The sequence below is a fragment of the Tursiops truncatus genome, chromosome 2 (assembly GCF_011762595.2).
Source record: "Tursiops truncatus isolate mTurTru1 chromosome 2, mTurTru1.mat.Y, whole genome shotgun sequence".
NCBI classification, from domain to species: Eukaryota; Metazoa; Chordata; class Mammalia; order Artiodactyla; family Delphinidae; genus Tursiops; species Tursiops truncatus.
In genome coordinates this window covers 117508968-117533108 of record NC_047035.1, presented here as the reverse complement: position 1 = coordinate 117533108, position 24141 = coordinate 117508968, and the positions used below count along the sequence as shown (strand labels likewise).

Here is a 24141-nt window from a genome sequence, read left to right as displayed (position 1 = left end):
GTGGGCATAGAGGGAACCTACCTCAACATAATAAAGGCCATATACAACAAACCCACAGCAAACATCATTCTCAATGGTGAAAAACTGAAAGCGTTTCCTCTAAGATCAGGAATGAGACAAGGATGTCCACTCTCACCACTATTATTCAACATATTTTTGGAAGTCCTAGCCATGGCAATCAGAGAAGAGAAAGAAATAAAAGGAATACAAACTGGAAAAGAAGAAGTAAAACTGTCACTGTTTGCTGATGACATGATACTATACATAGAAATTCCTAAAAATGCCACTAGAAAACTACTAGAGCTAATCAATGAATTTGGTAAAGTTGCAGGATACAAAATTAATGCACAGAAATCTCTTGCATTTCCTATACACTAATGATGAAAAATCTGAAAGAGAAATTATGGAAACACTCCCACTTACCACTGCAACAAAAAAAATACAATACCTAGAAATAAACCTACCTAGGGAGACAAAAGACCTGTATGCAGGAAACTATAAGACACTGATGAAAGAAATTAAAGATGATACCAACAGATGGAAAGATATACCACGTTCTTGGATTGGAAGAATCAATATTGTGAAAATGACTATACTACCCAAAGCAATCTACAGATTCAATGCAATCCCTATCAAATTACCAATGGCATTTTCTACGGAACTAGAACAAATCATCTTAAAATTTGTATGGAGACACAAAAGACCCCGAATAGCCAAAGGAGTCTTGAGGGAAAAAAACGGAGCTGGAGGAATCAGACTCCCTGACTTCAGACTATACTACAAAGCTACAGTAATCAAGACAATATGGTACTGGCACAAAAACAGACGCACAGATCAATGGAACAAAATAGAAAGCCCAGAGATAAACCCACGCACCTATGGTCAATTAATCTATGACAAAGGAGGCAAAGATATACAATGGAGAAAAGACAGTTTCTTCAATAAGTGGTGCTTGGAAAACTGGACAGGTACCTGTAAAAGAATGAAATTAGAACACTCCCTAACACCATACACAAAAATAAACTCAAATTGGATTCGAGACCTAAATGTAAGACCGGACAGTATAAAACTCTCAGAGGAAAACATAGGAAGAACACTCTTTGACATAAATCACAGCAAGATCTTTTTTGATCCATCTCCTAGAGAAATGGAAATAAAAACAAAAATAAACAAATCGGACCTAATAAAACTTCAAAGCTTTTGCACAGCAAAGGAAACCATAAACAAGACGAAAAGACAACCCTCAGAATGGGAGAAAATATTTGCAAACGAATCAACGGACAAAGGATTAATCTCCAAAATATATAAACAGCTCATACAGCTCAATATTAAAGAAACAAACAACCGAATCCAAAAATGGGCAGAAGACCTAAACAGACACTTCTCCAAAGAAGACATACAGTTGGCCAAGAAGCACATGACAAGCTGCTCAACATCACTAATTATTAGAGAAATGCAAATCAAAACTACAATGAGGTATCACCTCACACCAGTTAGAATGGGCATCATCAGTAAATCTACAAGCAAGAAATGCTGGAGAGAGTGCGGAGAAAAGGGAACCCTCTTGCACTGTTGGTAGGAATGTAAATTGATACAGCCACTATGGAGAACAGTATGGAGGTTCCTTAAAAAACTAAAAATAGAATTACCACATGACACAGCAATCCCACTACTGGGTATATACCCTGAGAAAACCATAATTCAAAAAGACACATGCACCCCAATGTTCATTGCAGCACTATTTACAATAGCCAGGTCATGGAAGCAACCTAAATGCCCATCGACAGACGAATGGATAAAGAAGTTGTGGTGCATATATACAATGGAATATTACTCAGCCATAAAGAGGAACGAAACTGAGTCATTTGTTGAGATGTGGACGGATCTAGAGACTGTCATACAGAGTGAAGTAAGTCAGAAAGAGAAAAACAAATATCATATATTAATGCATGTATGTGGAACCTAGAAAAATGGTACAGATGAACCGGTTTGCAAGGCAGAAGTTGAGACACAGATGTAGAGAACAGACGTATGGACACCAAGGGGCACAAAACCGTGGTGGGGTGGGGATGGTGGTGTGCTGAATTGGGCGATTGGGATGGACATGTATAAACTGATGTGTATAAAACTGATGACTAATAGAACCTGCAGTATAAACAAACAAACAAACAAACAACTAATACAGAACTTTCTTTGGGTTATTTGTATGGAAATATGTTAATATAAATGTTTCAGATATTACATGAAATTTCTAAAACTCTTATATGTTCTGGTATAATGTTATAAGTAATAATACTAGTTATTACTTTAAAATGTATATCTCAGAAATAACTAAATTTCCTTGTCAATTGCATTATTATGAACTTTCATCAAATCTTTAACTGTAGTCATTTTTAAGTCTTTTGTCATTTACAGACAGTTCTGGGTGTACTCTGATGCTTTTGCAAATATGTTCCTGTAAAAGGGTTTCATCTTCAAGGAATTCATGGAAAAGACTTTGACAAGTACAGGTTTCTGGTAACTGACTATAGTGCTGAACTGAATGAATAAGCATTTTCAGAACTCTAATGGAAAACTGATGAACTCATAAAAGTGCTAACAAAAGATCAAGATGAAAAAAAAAATTAATTACATGGGACTGAGTGAACTGATGAGGATGATTATAATTGTTGTGACTTTCTGTTTGAATTAAAAAAAATCCAACAAGGACTCAGAGGCAAAAAATACACAAATCAATTTTCACTGCAAAGTAAAGGAGCTGTTACAGCGGAGGATTACTGGACTGAATGTCAATATTATGACACAGTATGAGTGTGTTTCGTGTTTGGTAATTGCAATCCTTGTTGCTTTTGTTGTGGTCATCCATTTATAATGCTTGGTGTTAGTCTATTTATCTCTTGTAAAAATAAAATACAGTGTGTATGTGTGTGTGTGAAAAAAAAAAAGAACCTTTGCTCACAATATTCGTTTCTTCTCACCCTATATGTATTCAAAGCCTATCAATTCTTCAAGGCCAACTCAAAAGTCATCTTCATGAAACCCATTTTTTTTTTTTTTTTTTTTTGCGGTATGCGGGCCTCTCACTGCTGTGGCCTCTCCCGCTGCGGAGCACAGGCTCCGGACGCGTAGGCTCAGCGGCCATGGCTCACGGGCCCAGCCGCTCCACGGCATGTGGGATCTTCCCAGACCGGGGCACGAACCCACGTCCCCTGCATCGGCAGGCGGACTCTCAACCACTGTGCCACCAGGGAAGCCCCATGAAACCCATTTTGATATCCCCAGCTGACAGAGATCTTCATCTGAATTCCCAGATCACTTCATCTGTAATCATTACCTCTAAAAAGTGGGGGAAAGTGTGATACAGTGGAAAAAGAGTATATAGGCACAGGAGTCAACCAAATCACTGGTCATGTGACCTTGAGAAGTCATTCAACCCTTCTGAGTATCGGTATTCCCACCTATAAAAATTAAGGCTGGGTTGTTTATCCAAGAGAATTTTTTCCACACAAAGACCTATATACAAATATTGAAAGCAGCTTTATTCATAATATCTCCAAACTGGAAACAACCCAAATATCAAAAAGAAAAGAGACAATCCAATTGTGGCATAAATGTATAACAGAATAGAAAGCAATACAAAGGAATGAACTATTGATATATGCAATAAGATGGATATCACAGACATTATGTTCAGAAAAAGAACCTGAACACAAAAGAATACTGAATTTATATCATTTATATCAAGTTTTAGAACATGCAAAACTAATCCTAGGTGAAAATATCAAAAGAGGATTTCCTCAGTTGGAAGGGAAGGACTGGGGAGAAGTACAAGGCAGCTTTCTGGGAAGATGGATTGCGATAGTGGTTCCCAATTATATATAAATGTGTCAATACTCATTTAACTGCCCACTTAACAAGTGGTTATACTTTTTGTTTGTAAATTATACCAGTAAAATTGATTAAAGACAAGGGCACACAGCTTAAGGGGAAAAAATAAAGGCTATCCTTAATTTATAAGGTTGTTAGGAGGATTAGATGAGAAACACTTCTACTGAAATCAGTATGGCACAGTGGGAAAGACTACACACTGATACGGGACTGAATCTCAATTTAGCAAATTACTATAGCTACTAGTTACATAACCTTGGACAACTCATTAATCCCTCAGAACTTCAGTTTTCTCTTTTGTAAAGAGAATAATATCTACTTTACAGAGTTAAATGGTAGCATACTAGAGTTTCCACCAGTTAAGAAATATCTGTTACCTAACAAGTACCCCAATAGTTTTTTAAATAATACATAAAAACCAGCACATAGTAGATGCTCAATTAGTGTTATACTCTTTTCCCCATTTTCCTTGGATGAGAATTTCCTCCTCTACTATATTTTAGGATCCTGAAGGACAGGATCAGCATCTCAGTGATCTTCTCTTTCCTCTACTTAAGATTCTATCTAAAAAATGGTAGTCACTCAACAAAGATTTTGAAGGAAAGGAAGGAAGGAAGTAGGCTGGCTTGTTGCTTAAGCAGAATTACCTCTTTTTCTTTTGGTCATTCCAGAATCAATTACTGAGCTTTTCAGTAAAGACAGTTGTAGGCTAGATACCAATAACTTTTTTAAGGCAGACACAAAACTTATATACTATATGATCTATATGCACTGGAAAACAGATTTGAAATAGACAAGAAGCAATGTGAAGTAAAGAATGGGTCTCTGAAGTCAGACCCAAATACATATCCCAAGACTGACACTTAAAAATCTATGTAACGCAGGACTTCCCTCATGGCACAGTGGTTAAGAATCTGCCTATGTTTGTTCTTTGCTATTTTCCAGATTTTCTGAAATACAACTGGAGTACAATTACAACCTTAAAAGATTATAATGATATAAATTGAAATGTATGCAGGAGAGGAGATCAAGACAGCAGGATAGGAGGATGCTGAGCTCACCTCCCCCCAAGAACATATTAAAAAAAAAAGAAAGAAACACATCAATTCTCACAGAAAACAGACTGGAGACTGGCATAAAGACTATTACATAACCAAGGCTGTAAAGAAAGATCCACACAGAGTCAGGAAAGAAGGGAAGAGTAGTGATCAGGTTGGAACCCACAGCTGAAGGAGGGGACACAGAAGTAGGGGAATTACTTCATTTTGGAGATCCTCTTTGGAAATAGAGGGGTTTGAACCACATATTGGGCACTCCAGGCCCGGAGTCCGACACCAGAAAGACAAATCCCCTTCACTGGTTTGAAGACAAGTGGGACTGGCAGGGGGGCTGTGAGAAACGTGAACTCCACTCATTAAGAGCATGCACATGCTTGCTTGCTCCCAAAACAAGGCAGAGGAAGCAGACTGAGACTGCCTGGGACTCTAGCTGGTTTCCACAACCAGCCCAGTGCACGCCCTGGCCTACCTTGCTCCTCCACACAGCTCCCGACTAGGGTGAAGGCTGCCGCTGCCAAGGAAAGTGCACAGTTGTGGGGGATGGTGCCAACTTGGACCCAGCTCTGCATCTGAATGGGGCAAGGGCAGCCATTACTGGCACTCCCAGAAGCAGCAGATTGGGAGTGGTCTGGACTGTGACTGTAAGGCCTGGACAGCCCCAGCGCATGCCCCAATCCACACTGAGTGCCCGCTCCAGCCCCTCTTGCTCCATTGCAGCTCCGCAACTACTGAAGCCCGCATGCCTAGAGCCTGTGCTCCGCGATAAGAGAAGCCACTGCAGTGAGAGTCACACGCACCACAACAAAGAGTAGCCCCCACTTGCCACAACTAAAGAAAGCCCACATGCAGCAATGAAGACCCAATGCAGCCAAAAATAAATATAATTTATTTTTTAAAATTTAAGAAAATTTACATCAAGCAATATTCCAACCATAGTAGTATGAAACTAGAATCAATTACAGGAAGAAAAATGAGAAAAAAAAACACAAGGGGACCAAACAACAGACTATTAAAAAAAATAGATCAATGAAAAAATCAAAGAGGAAATCAAAAATTACCTTCAGATAGATGAAAATAAAAACACAACTCTCCAAAGTCTATGGGATGCAGCAAAAGCAGACCTAAGAGGGAAGTTTATAGCAATACAGACCTATGTCAGGGAACAAGAAAAATCTCAAATAAGAATCCTAACCTACCATCTATAGGAATTAGAAAAAGAAGAACAAAAAAGCCAAAAGTGAGCAGAAGGAAGGAAATAATAAAGATCAGAGAGGAAACAAATAAAACAGAGACCAAAAAAACAATAAAAAGGATCAATAAAACCAAGACCTGGTTTTCTGAAATGACAAACAAAATTTAAAGCCTTTAACCAGGCTCATCAAGAAAAAAAGAGAGCAGACCCAAATAAACAAAATAAGAAATTAAACAGGAGAAATTACAACTAATATCACAGAGATACAAAAAATCATAAGAGAATACTACAAGCAGTTATATGGTAACAAATTGGACAATACAGAAGAAATGGATAAATTTCTAGAAACATACAAACGTCCAAGATGGAATCAACAAGAAATGGATAATCTGAACAGACTGATAACTAACAATGAAACTGAATTAATAATAAAAAAAAAAACTGACAGCAAACAAAAGTTCAGGGACTCACAGCTTCATAGAGAAATTCTACAAAACATATGACGAAGGGCTAATACCTATCCTTCTCAAACTATTCCAAAAAGTTGAAGAGGAGGAAACACTCCCAAATTCACCCTACAATGCCACCATTATGCTGATAACAAAAAGAGACACAGATACTTCAAAAAAAGAAAATTATGGGCCAATATCTCTGATGAATATAGATGCAAACATGCTCAACAAAATATTAGCAAACTGATTTCAACAATATATAAAAAGAATCATACACATGATCAAGCAAGATTTATTCCAAGGATACAAGGACAGTTCGATATCTGCAAATCAATGTAATACGCAACATTAACAAAAGGAACAATAAAAATCACAATCATAGATGCAGAAGAAGTATCTGACAAAATTCAACATCCATTCATGACAAAAACTTTCATCAAAGCTGGTTTAGAAGGAACATATCTGAACATAATAAAGGCTATTTATGACAAATCCACAGTTAATACCATACTCAATGATGAAAAGTTGAAAGTTTTTCCTTTAAACTCAGGAACAAGGATTCTCACTTTCACCACTTCTATTTAACAAAGTATTGTAAATCCTAGTCACAGCAATTGGACAAAAAAAAAGAAACGAAACGCATCCAGATTGGAAGAAAAGAAGTAAAACTGTCCCTATTTGCAAATGACATGATGCTATATATAGAAAACCCTAAAGTCCCAACCAAAAAAACCATTAGAACTAAGAAGTGAATTCAGTAAAGATTCAGGGTACAAGGCTAATATACAGAAATATGTTGTTGTTCTACACACTAATAATAAACTATCAGGGAAAGAAAAAAACATTTAAAATCACATCAAAAAGAATAAAATATCTAGAAATAAACTTAATCCAGGAGATGAAAGACCTATACTCTGAAAACTATAAAATACTGATGAAGGAAACTGAAGATGATACAGAGAGATGGAAAGATAACCCATGTTTATGGATTGGAAGAATTGTTAATATGCCCATATAACCCAAAGCAATCTACATATTTAATGCAATCTCTATCAAAATACCCATAACATTTTTGCACAAAACTAGAACAAAAAATCATTTGGAATCACAAAACAAACTAAATAGCCAAGGCAATCTTTAGAAAAAAGAACAAATCTGAACTCACACTCCCTGACTTCAGACTATACTACAAAGCTACAGAAATCAAAACAATATGCCACTGACACAAAAACAGACACATATATCAATTGAAGAGAACAGGGAGCCCAGAAATAAACCCGTGCACTTGCAGTCAATTAATCTACAACAAAGGAGGCAGAAATATATAATAGAAAAAAGCCAGTCTCTTCAATAACTGCTGCTGGGAAAACTGGACAGCTACACGTAAAAGAATGAAATTAGAACATTTTCTCACTCAAAATATAAAAATAAACTCAAAATGGATTAAAGACCTAAGTGTAAGACTGGAAACCATAAAACTCCTACAAGAAAGTGCAGGCAGAACACTCTTTGATATAAACTGTAGCAATATTTTTTTGGATCTGCCTCCTAAGGCAAAGGAAACAAAAGGAAAAATAAGCAAATGGGACCTAATTTAACTTACTTGGGTAAACTATAATGTGTATATTAATAAACTTAAATAAGGGATGTGTGTGTCACAGTAGAGTATTTAAATACAATGGATTTCTGGGGAGCAATCACTTGAATAAAAAAAACCAATAGAGTGAGCAAGCACAGGAGTGACACCAAGAGCCCACGTCAGGTTAAATGTCACCATTACATCAGGTTAAAAAGGCCATGTTCTCATTTCTCCCAAAAAGATAAATAAATGGCTAATAAGAACATCAAAAGATGCTAAACATCATTAGTCATTAGTGAAATACAAATCACAACCTCACAACTACAATGAGATACCTCTTCACAACTACCAGAATGACTATAATCCAAAAGACAGACAAAACCAGTGTTATAGAGGATGTGAAAAGACTGGAACCACCATACACTGCGGATTGTGAATGCAATATAGTGCAGCTGGTTTTGTAAACATTCTGGCAGTTCCTAAAAGGTTAAATACAGAGTTACAGTATAACCCAGCAATTCCACTCCTAGAAACATACCCAAGAGAAATGAAAATATAGCCCCACAAAAAAAAGCTTATACACAGATATTCATAGTAGCATTGTCCATAGAATTCAAAAAGTGCAACAACCCAAATGACTATCAACTGATGAATGAATAAATAAAATGTGGTACATCCATAAAAGAAATGAAGTTCCTGGAAAAGTCAAAATTACCAAGACAAGAAAAACATCAATGGTTGCCAGGGATTCAAGGGGAAGGAGGAATGAATAGGTAGAGCACAGAGAATTTTTAAGTCAGTGAAAGTACTCTGTATGATACTATAATGGTGGATACATGCCATTATACATTTGTCCTAACCCATAAAATGTAAAACACCAAGACTAAACAGTAATGTAAACTATGGACTTTGGGTGACAATAATTTGTCTATGTAGGTTCATCAATTGTAACCAATGTACCACTCTGGCAGGGGATGTTGATAATGGGGAGGCTATGCATGAGTGGAGACAGGGAGTACATGGGAAGTCTCTATATGTGCCTCATAATTTTGCTGCAATTCTAAAACCGCTCTAAGAAAAAAGTTTTATTTAAAAAAAAAAAAAAAGGTTCGGGAGCGTTCACATGGTGCTGCAGGAAGATCCTGAACTCACCTCCTCCTACAGACACAATGAATCTAAAACTACGTATGGAATAATTTCCTTGGAAAGGGACATGAAAACTGGGTAAACAGAACCTCCACAACAAAAGGTAAAAGCACATCATCAAGACAGATAGGAGAGGCAGAGGATCAGAGAGGCAGAGAAAGTTTCACCAAGGAAAACCCACCCACCAGCTGTGTCAATTCACAATCGGGAGGAACCACAAAGGTATGGATCTTTGCCTGAAAAGTGAGGGATGTGAGCTCCACATCAAGCACTCCAACCGGTAGACGCTGCACAGGAGAGATGGGCCCCCCAAACTGTCTTCAAATACCCAGGAAACCTATAAAACTTCAGAGTATGGACAACCCACTCTTAAAGGGCTCACAGGTAGACTTAACCCAAGAATCAGCGTAAAAACACCTGATTAAAAAGCGTGGACCCTAAGTAATGAGGACCCACTTACTATCTTGAAGCATCTGCCAGAGAGGCAGAATCCAATTAGAACATTCCCCAGGGACTGAGACACTGACAGGAGACTTTTTTTAAGATTTATTTTTTGAGGTAACCTGGTTCATAACATTATATAATTTTGTGTATACAACATTATATTTCTACTTTTGTATACCCTACAGTGTGCTCACCACCAAAAATTTAGATTCCATGTGTCAACACACAGTTAATCTCCTTTATGCATTTCACCCTACTCCTTTCTGTCCCTTCTTCTCTGGTAACCACTACTCTGTTCTCTTTATCCACGTTTCTTTTGATTTGGTTTGTTCATTTATTTTTGGTTTGTTTTTATATTCCACATAAGTGAAATTTTACAGTATTTGTCTTTCTCCATGTGGTTTATTTCACTTAGCATAATACACTCAAGTTCCATCCATGTGGTTGTAAATGGCAAGATTTCATCTTTTTGTGGCTCAGTAGTATTCCATTGTGTGTGTGTGTATACAAATACATATCCATATCATATATATATGTATCACATCTTCTGTATCCATTCATATGTTGATGGGCACTTAGGTTGTTTCCATATCTTAGTGATTATAATGTTGCAGGGATTTCCCTGGTGGCACAGTGGTTAAGAACCCACCTGCCAATGCAGGGGGCATGGGTTCGAGCCCTGGTCCAGGAAGATCCCACATGCCGTGGATCAACTAAGCCCGTGCACCACAACTACTGAGCCTGCACTCTAGAGCCCACAAGCCACAACTACTGAGCCCGTGCGCTACAACTACTGAAGCCCACACACCTAGAGCCTGTGCTCCACTATAGGAGAAGCTACCGCAATAAGAAGCCCGTGCACTGCAACGAAAGAGGAGCCCCCGCTCACCGCAACTACAGAAAGCCTGCGTGCAGCAACAAAGACCCAATGCAGCCAATAATTAATAAATAAATAAAATTTTTAAAAATTATTTTAAAACAAATAATTCTGTGATGAACATAGGGATACAGCTATCTTTTCAGATTAGTGTTTTCATATTCTTCAGATAAATACCAGGAAGTGGGATAGCTGGATCATATGGTAGATCTATTCCTAATTTTTTGAAGAATCTCCATAATGTCTTCCACAGTGGCTGCACCAATTTACAGTCCCACCAAAAATGCATAAGGGTTCCCTTTTTTCCACATCCTCACAAACATTTGTTATTTCTTGGCTTTCTGAATAGTTATTCTAACAGGCATGAGGGGTATCTTGTTATAGTTTAGATTTGCATCTCCCTATTAATGATGTTGAACATCTCTTCATGTGCCTATTGCCATCTGTATGTCTTCATTGGAAAAATGTCTATTCAGATCCTCTGCCCATTTTTTAATTGGGTTGTTGCTTTTTGTTATTAAGTTGTATGAATTCTTTACATATTTTGGATACTAACCCCTTATCAGATACATCATTTGAAAGTATCTTCTCCCCCTTAGTAGGTTGTCTTTGTTTTGCTGACTGTTTCCTTTGCTGCACATAATCTTTTCAGTTTGATGTAGTCCCATTTGTTTATTTTTGCTTTTGTTTCCCTTGCCTGAAGAGACAAATCTAGAAAGATATTGCTAAGACCAATGTCAAAGAGCATACTGCCTGTGTTTTCTTCTGGAGTTTTACGGTTTCAGGTCTTACATTCAAATCATTAATTCATTTTGAGTTAATTTTTGTGTATGGTGTGAGCTAGTGATTTTTGTGTATGGTGTGAGCTAGAGTTTCATTTTTTTGCACATGGCTGTCAAGTTTTCCTAGCACCATTTGTTGAAGAAGTCAGCCTTTCTTCATTTTATGTTCTATGCTCCTTTGTCATAAATCAATTCTCCATATATGAGTGGGTTTATTTCTGGCCTCGCAAATCTCTTCCACTGACCAGTTTATCTATTTTTCTGCCAATACCATGCTGTTTTGCTTACTATAGCTTTGTAGTATAGTTTGAAATTAGGGAGTGTGATACCTCCAGCTTTGTTCTTTTTTCTCAGGATTGCCTTGGCTATTCAGTATCTTGTGGTTCCATGTAAATTTTAATATTATGTAAATTTTATAATTTTTGGCTCTATTTCTCTGAAAATTGTCCTTGGAATGTTGATAGGTATTGCACTGAATCTGCAGATTGCATTAGGTAATATGGACATTTTAACAATATTACTTCTTCCAATCCATAAGCATGGAATATCTATTTATATTTATGTCTTCTTCAATTTCTTTCAATGTCTTCCACTTTTGAGTGTAAAGGTCTTTCAAATCTGTAGTTAAGTTTATTTCTACATATTTTATTCTTTTTGTCGTAATTTAAATAGGATTCTTTTCCTAATTTCTCTTCCTGCGAGCTGCTCATTGCTAGCAGATAGAAACACAACAAATTTGTGTATTTTGATTTTGTACCCTGCAACTTTACTGTATTTATTCTTTCTTTCTTCTTTCTTTTTTGGCCATGCAGCATGCAAAATCTTAGTTCCCCAACCAGGGATCAAACCTGTGACCCCCACAGTGGAAGCACGAAGCGCCAACAACTGGACCACCAGAGAATTCCCCTGTATTTATTATTTCTAATAGCTTTTTGGTGGAGTCTTTAAGAGTTTTCTATTTATAAAATCATGTCATCTGCAAATAGTGGTGAATTTACTTCTTTCCAATTTGGATGACTTCTACTTCTCTTTTTTGCCTAAGTGCTCTGGCTAGGACTTCCAATACTATGCTGAATAAGAGTGGCAAGAGTTGGCATCCTTGTCTTGCCCCAATTTTAGAGAGATAGCTTTAAATTTTTCACCATTACGTATGATGTTATCTGAAGGTTTGTTTTATATATGGCCTTTATTATGTTGAGGTGTGTCCCTCCTATGTTGAGAGTTTTTATTATAAATTAGCATTAAATCTTGTCAAATGTTTTTTCTGCATCTATTGAGATAATCATATGATTTGAGGCCTTCATTTTGCTAATGTGGTATATCACATTTACTGATTTGTAAATGTTGAATAAATCCCACTTGATTATGGTAAATGATCCTTTCAATGTACTGTTGAATTCAGTCTGAATACTTTTTGCTGACTCAACAATACTTTGTTGCAGATTTTTGCTTGTATTGAAATGTTCATCAAAGATATTGGCCTGTAATTTACTCTGTTTGGTATCAAGGTGATATTGGCCTCACAAAGTGAGTTAGGAAGTGTCAGTGGGAGCCATTTTTGTGATGTCAGGCTACCTTGCTAATGCCAGCGCTGGCGGGCATGCATTTGAATTTCTCCATGTAACCTGTTAGTGCCAGTGGCCATGCCCCACTTAGAGCTCTGCCTACCCCTGTGCCTAAGCCAGGCCTCATAGCCAGCTGAGTGACAGCCCTGCCCATCAGTGCCCCACAGTCACTGTGGCCCTGCCACAATAGGAGGCCCATGCAGTCCACCTAGGAACACCTGGCTCTGGTGGCCAGGCAGAATTACACTTCTGAGCCCCACAGGACATCTATATAAGACCACTCCTCCAGGATTGGGAAACAGCTGATACAGCTAATACACAGAAGCAAACACAGAGACTTAGGCAAAATGAGGAAATAGAGAAATATGTTCCAACTGAAAAACCAAGGGAAAAAACCTCAAGAAAAGAACTAAATCATAGAGAGATAAACAATCTACTTGATAAAGAGTTAAAAGTAATGTCATAAAAATGCTCACCAGGGACTTCCTTGGTGGCGCAGTCGTTAAGAATCCACTTGCCAATGCAGGTGGCACAGGTTCAAGCCCTGGTCAAGGAAGATCCCACATGCCATGGAGCAACTAAGCCCATGCACCACAACTACTGAGCCCACGTGCCACAACTAATGAAGCCCATGCACCTAGAGCCTGTGCTCTGCAACAAGAGGAGCCACCACAACAAAGAGTAGCCCCCGCTCACTGCACTAGAGACAGCCCGTGTGCAGCAACAAAGACCCAATGCAGCAAAAAATAGTAATAATAATAAGATGCTCACTGAACTTGGAAGAATGGAAAAACACAGTGAGACCTTCAACGAAAAGACAGAAGACATAAGAATGTACCAAACAGAAATTATAACTGAACTGAAAAATACACTACAGGGGTTCAACAGCAGACTTGATGAGGTAGAACCAATCATCAAGCTGGAAGACTAAAGAATGGAATTCACCCAGACATAGCAGCAAAATGAAGAAAGAATTTTAAAAAGTGAAGATATGATAAGGGACCTTTCGGACAACATTAAGCAGCATAACATTCACATTATAGGGGTCCCAGAAGAAGAAGAGACAGAGAAAGGGCCAAAATAAATTATTTAAATAGTGGCTCAGAAATTCCCTAATCTAGGGAAGGAAACAGACATCCAGGTCCAGGAAGCCCCAGGAGTTCCAAATAAGGTGAATCAAGAGAGATACATAACAAGACACATTATGATTAAAATGCTGAAAGTTAAAGGTAAAGAGAAAATCCTAAAAGCAGCAAGAGAATAACAACTTGTTACATAGAAGGGAAACCCCAAAAGGCTATCAGCAGATTTTTCAGCAGAAACTTCACAGGCCAGAAGAGAATGGCATAACATATTCAAAGTAAAGAGAAAAAACTTCCAACCAAGAATGCTCTACCCAGCAAGGTTGTCATTCAGAATTCAGTAAGACATCAAGAGATTCCCAGAGAAGCAAAAGCTAAAAGAACTCATGATCACTATACTGGCCCTAAGAGAAATATTAAAGGGACTTCTTTAAGCTGAAAAGAAATGACACTAATTAATAAGAAAATTTATGGAAGGAAACATCACACTGGAAAAGGTAAATAAGTAACAAAGGTAGTGGATCAATCACTCAGAAAGCAAGCATGAAAATTAAAAGACAAAAAGTAATAAAATCAACTATAACTGCAATTAGTTAAGAGATACACAAAATAAGATGTAAAATGTGTCATCAAAGTATAAAATGTTGGGGGTAGTAAAAAGATAAACCTTTGGAATTTGTTCAAATTTAAGTTGCTACCAACCCAATACATACTAATTATACAGTAAGTAGGATATTGTATGTGAACTTCAGAGTAACAGCAACGAAAAAACTTATAGTAAATACACAGAAGAAAATGAGAAAGGAATCTAAACATAACTCTAAAGAAAACCACCAACACACAAGGGAAGAGAGAAAGAAAATAAGCAACAGGGAGGCACTACAATAACATCCAGTAAACAGTTAACAAAATGGCAATAAGTACCCATCAATAATTACTTTAAATGTAAATGGACTAAATTCACAAATCCAAAGACACAGAGTGGCTGAAGGGATTTAAAAAAAAAACATCTATATGCTGTCTACAAGAGACTCACTTCAGAAGAAAGAACACACACAGACTGAAAGTAAAAGGATGGAAAAAGATATTCCATGGAAATAGAAATGAAAAGAAAGCTGGAATAGCTATACTCATAACAGACAAACTTTAAAACAAAGATGGTATTAAAAGACAAAGACATTATATAAGGATAAAGGGGTCAATCCAGCAAGACTGTATAACATTTCTAAATGTACATGTACCTAACAGGGGAGAACCAAAATATATAAGGCAAATATTAACAGAATTAAAGGGAGAAATGGAAAGCAATACAATAATACTAGGGGAATTTAACACCCCACTTACAACAACAGATAGATCATCCAGACAGAAAATCAATAAGGAAACATCAGGTTTAAACAACAAATTATACTAAGTAGATTTAATAGATAAATAGAGTACATTCCATCAAAAGCAACTGATTACACATTCTTCTCAAGTGCACATGGAACATTCTCCAAGACAGACCACATGTTAGGTCACAAAACAAGTCTCAATAAAGTCAAGAAGACTGAAATCATGTCAAGTATCTTCTGCAACCAAATAGTATGAAACTAGAAATCAATCGCAAGGGGAAAAAAATGGGAAAAATCACAGAAACATGGACAGTAAAACAACATGTTACTTAACAACCAGTGGGTCACTGAAGAAATCAAAGGAGAATTTAATACCCAGAGACAAATGAAAACAGAAATGTGATATACCTAATTCAGTGGGATGAAGCAAAAGCAGTTCTAAGAGGGAAGTTCATAGCAATACAGGCCTACCTTAAGGAACAAGAAAAATCCCAAATAAACAATCTAACCTAACACCTAAAGGAACTACAAAAAGAAGAACAAATGAAGCCCCAAATTAGTAGAAGGAAATAATAAAGATAGGAAGGAAACAAATAAAATAGAAATTAAAACAAAAAAAAACAGAAAAGATCAATGGAACTAAGTACTGGTTCTTTGAAAAGATAAACAAATTCAACAAACTTTTAGCTGGACTAACCAAGAAAAAAAGGAGGAGGACTCAAATTAAATCATAAATGAAAGAGGAGATGTTAAAATTGATACCTCAGAAATAAAGGATCAAAAGAGACTATTATAAATAATTATACACCAACAAATTTGACAACCTAGAAGAAATGGATAAATTCCCAGAAATATATAATCTTTCAAGACAATCATGAAAAAATAGAAAATCTGAATAGACAGATTTCTATTAAGGAGTCTGACACAGAAATAAAAAACCTTCCAATAAACAAAAGTCCATGACCAAATGGCACCACTGGTGAATTCTACAAAACAGTCAAAGAAAATTTAACACCTATCCTTTTCAAACTCTTTCAAAAAACTGAGGAGAAGGAAAACCTTCTAAACACATTTTACGAAGCCAGCATTACCTTGATACTAAAACCAGACAAGGACGTGACCAAAAAAACAAAAAAAAAATTACAGGTCAATAGCTTTGATAAACAGATTAAAAAATCCTCAACAAAACATTAGCAAACGGCGTCCAACAATACAGTAAAAGGATCATACACCAAGTACACCACAATCAAGTGGGATTTATTCCACGGTCACAAGGATGGTTCAAAATTCACAAATCAATAAATGTGATACATCACAATAACAAAAGGAAGGATAAATATCACATGATCATTTTGATAGATGCAGAAAAGCATTTGACAACAGTCAACATCCCCTTATAATAAAAACTCTCTACAAAGTGGGTACAGAGCAAACATACCTCAACATAATAAAGGCTACATACAACAAACCCACAGCTAACATACTGAACAGTGAAAAGTTGAAAACTTTTCATCTAAGAACAGGAACAAGACAAGAATGCCCACCTTCACCACTCTTATTCAACATGGTATTGGAAATCCTAGCCACAGCAATTAGGCAAGAAAAAGAAATAAAAGGCATCCAAAATGGAAAGGAAGAAGTAAAACTCACTATTTGTAGATGGCATGATACTATACATAGAAAACCCTGAAGACTCCACCAAAAACTGTTAAGACCAATAAATGAATTCAGTAAAGGTGCAGGATACAAAATCAATACACAGAAATCTGTGGTATTTCTACACAATAATAAACTATCAGAAAGAGAAATTAAGAAAACATTCCCATTTATAACTGCATCAAAAAGAATAAAATACCTAGGAATAAATTTAACCAAGGAGATGAAAGACCTGTAAACTGAAAACTATATAAGACACTGGTAAAGAAAATGAAAAAGACACAAATAAATGGAAAGATGCTCTATGCTCATGGATTGGAAGAATTAATATTGTTAAAATGTCCATATGACCCAATGTGATCTACAGATTCAATGCAATCCCTATCAAACTTCAAATGGCAACATTTACAGAACTAAAACAAACACTTCCAAAATTTGTATGGAACCACAAACAATCCTGAATAGCCAAAAAAATCCTGAGAAAGAAGGCTAGAGGTATCATGCTCCCTGATTTCAAACTATACTACAAAGCTACAGCAATCAAAACAGTGTGATACTGCCACAGAAATAGAGACATAGATCAGTGGAACAGAATTCACAGTCCAGAAATAAACCCACTCATATATGGATAATTAATTTACACCAAAGGAGCAAAGGATTGTCTCTTCAATAAATGGTGGTTGGCAAACTGGACAGTCACACACAAGAAAATGAAACTAGACCACCATCTTACACCATACACAAAAATTAACTCAAAACAGATTAAAGGCTTGAATGTAAGATCTGAAACCATAAAATTCTTAGAAGAAAACATAGGCAGTAACCTCACTGATCAGTCTTTAAATGTTTTTGTGGATCTGACTCCAAAGGCAAGGAAAACAAAAGCAAAAATAAACAAATGGGACTACATCAAACTGAAAAGTTTATGCACAGCAAAGGAAACCATCAATAAAACAAAAAGGCAACCTACCAAATGGGAGAAGATATTTGCAAATGATATATCTGATAAGGGGTTAATATCCAAAACATATAAAGAACTCACACAACTCAACAACAACAGAAAAAACTCAATTTAAAAATGGGCAAAGGATATGAATAGACATTTTTCCAGAAAAGAAATACAGATAGCCAACAGGCACATGAAAAAAAATGTCCAACATCACTAATTATCAGGGAAATGCAAATCAAAACCACAATGAGATATCCCCTCATGCCTGTTGGAATGGCCATTATCAAAAAAAAGCAAGAAATAACAAATGTTGGAGAGGATGCCGAGAAAAGAGAACTCTTATACACTATTGGTGGGACTGTAAATCGGTGTAGCCACTACGGAAAACACTATGGCGATTCCTCAAAAAATTAAGAATAAAACTATCATTTGACCCAGCTATTCCACCTCCAGGTATTTATTGGGAGAACAAGAAAACACTATTTTAAAAAGATACATGCACCTCTACGTTCACTGCAGCATTATTCACAATAGCTAAGGTAAGGAAACCACCTAAGTCTCCATCAATGGATGAGTGGATAAAGAAGATGTGATATATATATATATATACAATGGAATATTATTCAGTAACAGAAAAGAATGAAATCCTACCATTCTCAACAACATGGATGGACCATGAAGGTATTATGATAGGTGAAATATGTTAGAAGGAGAAAGAGAAAAAACTGTATGATTTCATTCATATGTGGACTGAAAAAAAACCCAAACAAACAAAATAAAACAATGACGAACTCACAGATACAGAGAACAAATTAGTAGTTACCAGAGGGGTAGGGGATTGGTGGGGGGTGGGGGGGAAGTGGACGAAGGAGGGGGCAACTACATGGTGATAGATGGTAACTATAATTGTGGTGGTGGTCACTTCGTAGTGTATACAGATGGTAACTTATAATGCTGTACACCTGAAACTTATATTTTAAAAAAAGGAATAAGGTGCTGATACATGCTACAACATAGATGAACCTTATAAATGTTACGTTAAATGGAAAAAGTCAGACACAAAAATCCGCATACTGCATGATCCTATTTGCCAAAATAAGCAAATTCATAGAGAAAGAAAGTAGATCAGTAGTTACCTGGGGCAGAGGTAGGGAGTAGGATGGAAAAGTGGGGAGGGAAGTCAGGAATAGGGAATGAATGCTAATAGTTATGGGGCTTCATAGTGGGATACTGAAATGTTCTAAAATTGATTGTGGTGATGGTTGCACAATTCCATGAATACACTAAAAACCACTGAAGTGTACACTTTAATGATTGAATTTAGTGGTATGTTAAATATCTCAATAAAGCTGTTTTCTAAAAATAGAACTTACAATTTCCAAAACTTCAATCAGTTACTAGTTTCATGACATTTGCCATAACTACCACCCATACTATTATCTACAAAACATTTTTCTATAAAAAGAACTACATTTCTACTTAAATTTTAAAAGAAAATTTATAACACTAACCTAAATGAAAAATCAGCTAATATAAAAAAATGGATATGGCAATATATTGGCAGTGCTACTCAAATTAAATTTGAGAACCCAGGCTATGGCAAAACAATGGCCACGTAGAAAATAGAGCACAAAAAACAAAATAAGTCAGTAAACAGGGAATGAACACTAGGACTAACTGGCCCCAACGTTTCTGAACAAGCTGCTGCCTGTGATGAACTGAGGTCTCACTTGTCCTACCCTGCCCTGCAGTCCCAGAATGTAGAGACACCTGAGAGTCCTAGAGATAAAAATGTGAAGACTGGCTCAAGTGCCAGGAAAGGCTTCTCTCTTCTCTGAGTTCGGTCACCAGGCTCTGTAAAGGCAAGAATCAAATGGCAGGCCCAAAACAGTGAGAAGCCTGCTAGTAGCACTATTCTAAAAATTATAGGCCCAATTAACTGAAGTCAGGACAGTACATCTATGAATTGTCTCATGTTTGTCAATAAATTCTAGAAAAATCGGGATTTCAATCAGTTCCTCTCCAATGTTCATAAAATCTATCACCCATGTTTTTGCTTTTTCTGAAATATAAGAAAATCTTAGTATTTACCTTTCTGAGACTGGTATTTAAACAATGCTGATGTCCGCATACTCCAAAACTATCAATAATTTTTCACGTTTCCTAATGGAAAGTAAGTGTATTACAGTAAAATAAGTAGTATTCTGAAGAGCAACACAGACATTTTATAAGTCCAAGTTGTTTAATGAGGTTTTCAATTCTGATCACACCTATATTTACTACCATGAAAACATCAAATAAAAGGCATTTATTTTCTCCCATGAACCTGGCATGCCTCTTTGAAAATATCAAAATTACTTCTCTTTCCAATAGTATATTAAAAGCTGGCTTGACACATACAGAAATCTTTACAAATGAAATATGATGTCTGAGATTTGCTTCAAAACAATGGGGAGTGATAGCTTTTACGGGACAAGACTGTCCATGCATAGGTAACTGCTGAAATAAATTGGTATACAGAAATTAATTTTTCTATTCTCTCCATTTCACAAAATATATAATATTAAATATATAATAAACTTAGTGCTTTAAGAAGTTAGGGGACTTCCCTGGTGGCACAGTGGTTAAGAATCCACCTGCCAATGCAGGGGACACAGGTTCCAGCCCTGGTCCGGGAAGATTCCACATGCTGTGGAGCAACTAAGCCCGTGCACCACAACTACTGAGCCTGCACTCTAGAGCACATGAGCCACAACTACTGAGCCCACGCGCCACAACTACTGAAGCCCGGGCACCTAGAGCCCGTGCTCCGCAACAAGAGAAGCCAACGCAATGAGAGGCACCACAACGATGAGTAGCCTCTGCTCACTGCAACTAGAGAAAGCCCATGTACAGCAACGAAGACCCAATGAAGCCACAAATAAATAAATAAACATATATTTTTTTAAGTTATCATTAAAAAGTAGTAATTATTTTAGCAAAGCTTCATGAAATCTTTAGTGTTTCATGTCACAGAGGGGAAAGTCTGCCTATAAATCATTTCATTCTAATATTTTTTAAGGTTGTCTCCACCAATGGACTGTAGATCTTTTGCTTATATTCCTTAAGACTTACTGCCAAAGCCAAACACGTTTGTGAAAAAGGTTACCATCCCAGCATAAAACTGGAAACAGATTTCTATTAGTGACTTATTTTGTTATACATGCCATCTGCCGTTTTCACTTCTACAATTTCAGAAATGCCAATTTCACAATGGATATTAGATTGCACCATTAAAGAAAATTCTATTTAACTTCCCACTAAATACCACCATCACTTTCTAAGTGTTTAAAGAATGTTCCCATGTGATTCCCAAAGAATTTTTGCTTCTCCTTTAAATTAGGTTGGGTTGTAGTTGGGTATGAAGGTGAAAGAAAAGACAGAATCTCAAGCCCCTTAATCTTATCCTTAAAACATTAAAGTGGTTAAATGAAGGAATTAATAAAGTCAATATCAAATCAACATTTTAGTGATTCTTAAATATCTATGAAGCTGTAAGGACAAATATTTTTGAAGTCTATGTTTAAAACACTAGATCCTTTGGAGACCAATCAACAAATTATTCATAACTGCATTCATATAGCAACACTGATTATGCTTCCATGCATAATCCACCAGGTAGACTGACCTAAACCACCAGGGTTTAGAGAATTTTAGAGAATTTTAGAGAATAAAGAATGGCAGCTCAGTGGAGTGGAGAGAAAGAAGGAAAGGAGCATGCATTTGCTGAGTGCTTACTACGGGCCAGGAGCAGTTCTAAACGCTTTACAGACACCTCATTTACTTGCTATCAACAAATTTATGAGGTGGATAATAACATCCATATTTTATACATGAGGAAACCAAGACTCAGAAAAATTAATCTGTCCAAGAACAAGTAGGAGAGCTGGGATTCAAACTCAGATCAGTTTGCCTTCAAGGCCATCATACCACACTTCCTCCCACAAAGACACCTTTCCAAATCATATTAAAAATTCTTTGATTAAAATATTAATTCCTTAGTGGATATTATTCAGATCATTTCAATATGCAGCATAAATCAATCTGCACCACTACATTTTGAGGAAAAGTCATAGTTACCTGGAGGAAAAAAAAAATACAAGGGCCAGAGCATCAATATAAACCAGACAGGGACACTGGTCAGAATACCAACCTCAGGTCTGAAAACTTAATTCCAGATGAACCATTCACCAATGGGTGATCTGGAGCAAGTAATGACCTCAGTTTCCCCACTGGTAAAATGGACATAACGCTTAACCCATCCTTCCACCTCGGATTGTTTATGAGAATGAAATTAATGTTGGTGAAATCAAAAGGTAAACTATAACAAACTATAATACACATAAGGAACTACTATCTACTCAGTAAGATGACTATACTGAACAGCTATTTTCATGTTAGAATAACTTAGCACAAACAGAATGAGGAATACAGTTCACAAACGACAGGAAGCTGCTCTCAGGCGGGCAGGCCCCACCTCAGCGAGAGCCACTTGACAGCAGCAGGTGCTGCTTGGAGGACCAGTTTTCTGCCTGGTTTCAAACAATCCCGTCCCTCACTCCGTCCCTCACTGGTAGGGGAGGGTAGGCGGGAATAAAGTGCTGGGAAGAGAGCACTAGAACAGGCAGAAGGCTGGGTTCTACTACACCCAGGTGCCAGGCCCTGGTTAAACTCTTTACCCCTCCAGGCCTCAGTTTACGCATTTGTAAGATGGAGAGACCTTTCCCGCCCTACTTCCCGGGGAGAGCTAATACCCGAGTCACTGTGCAGGGAAAGCGTGGTAAACCCCGCTGAGAATGAGATGATGACGATCACCTGTCAAATGAAAGGCTGGGAGGGCGGCTCCTCCGCTAGCCCTTCGCAGTTTAGATATTCCAGAAACCTCGGACCGGGCCGCCCCTCTAAGGAGTAACGCAGCCCCCCTGTCCACCTCTCGGCCCGCGGGGTGCGCGCAGTCCGCTGTCGCTCACACCCCGAGCTGAGTCCACAGGGCAGGCCCAAAGCCTGCCCACCCCCGCCCCCAGGCCTCCTCAGAGGACCCCAGGGCCCTCCCGAGTAGCCGCGGCTCCCCTCCCCCAGCAGTGTTCCCTGCCCTTCTCCGCTCCCACTCCCAGGTGAGAGGAGGGGGTGAAAGGGCGTACCCCGCCGCCATTTTGTCCCCTTGCCCCCGCTAAGCATTCCGCCGGCCCGCACCCCAGCCCACGCCCGCCCAACTCTGTGCAACGCGCGCCCCTCGCGGACACTCACCCCTGACCGCCCTGCGCAGTTCGGGGCGGCTCCGAGCGTCCCGCCGGGAAAGGGGCGGGGCGGGGGCGGGGCGGCTGCAGAGGGGCGGGGCGGCTGGCCGCTGCACCACGTGACTTCCAGCTGCAGCCGCGCCTCTCCCCGCTCCACTCTTCGGCAGGCCGCGCGCAAGCGCAGCTCGGTTCCCGCCTATGGGCCGCCGAAGCGGGAGGCAGGGCGTGGGCGCGTTTCGTGGCCCGGTCACGGCTGCTTGTAGGTGGCTGGCTGTTCCACCCCCTAGGCTGTGCGATTGCACGAGCTTTTGGCCACACGGTTCTCTCTGTCTTTCGGAATCAGCCCCTTCCCCCTGCCTCCTTTATCACCACAGTCTGTCCCATAGATAAAGGACCTAGAAGTACGCCTCAAAAATCTGTGACTGAAAGCGCTTCAGAAAAGCAGCAGCCCTAAGCTGAACACAGTTTATTCTCTGCCGCAAAGCTTTATTCAGCTTCTCTTGTGCGCCAGGCTTGAAAGTCTCAAAGTACAAAGACCTAACAATTTAACGGTGTTAAATTAGAGCTCTGAACAACGCAGACCATAATTATCACATGAATATTCCCCCATCACTTTTCATACATCTGAGAAACTCTCTTTACCTTTCCCTCTCCTTTGCTTCCCACAATAAGCAGGAAGTTATGGAATCCAATGGAGTCTACTTCACAACTAGACTGTAAGTACTGTGAGGGCAGGACCCATATTGTTGGCTGTTGTGGCTCCTCTTCCCTCTTGCCTTCTTAGAAAACTTGCTCTTTCGTTCATTTATTTAACAAGTGTTTTTTGAGTACCTACTATATGTCAGATGCTATTCTAGATGC

The 24141-nt window shown here is 38.1% G+C and overlaps 1 protein-coding gene across 4 annotated transcripts in view; it reads right to left on the bottom strand.

The window, feature by feature from the left end:
- The window catches only part of SCAPER (S-phase cyclin A associated protein in the ER), a 493982-nt gene extending 470608 nt beyond the window's left edge, over positions 1 to 23374 (bottom strand). For 3 of the 4 annotated variants that reach the window (XM_019950258.2, XM_019950268.3, XM_073801291.1), the window contains exon 1: positions 23291 to 23367. The gene's annotated coding sequence lies outside the window, so the exon portion shown is untranslated. Of the gene's footprint in view, positions 1 to 23290 lie in introns of all 4 variants that reach the window. The other variant, XM_073801292.1, reaches the window with a different exon arrangement.
- Positions 23375 to 24141: the final 767 nt, after the last annotated feature.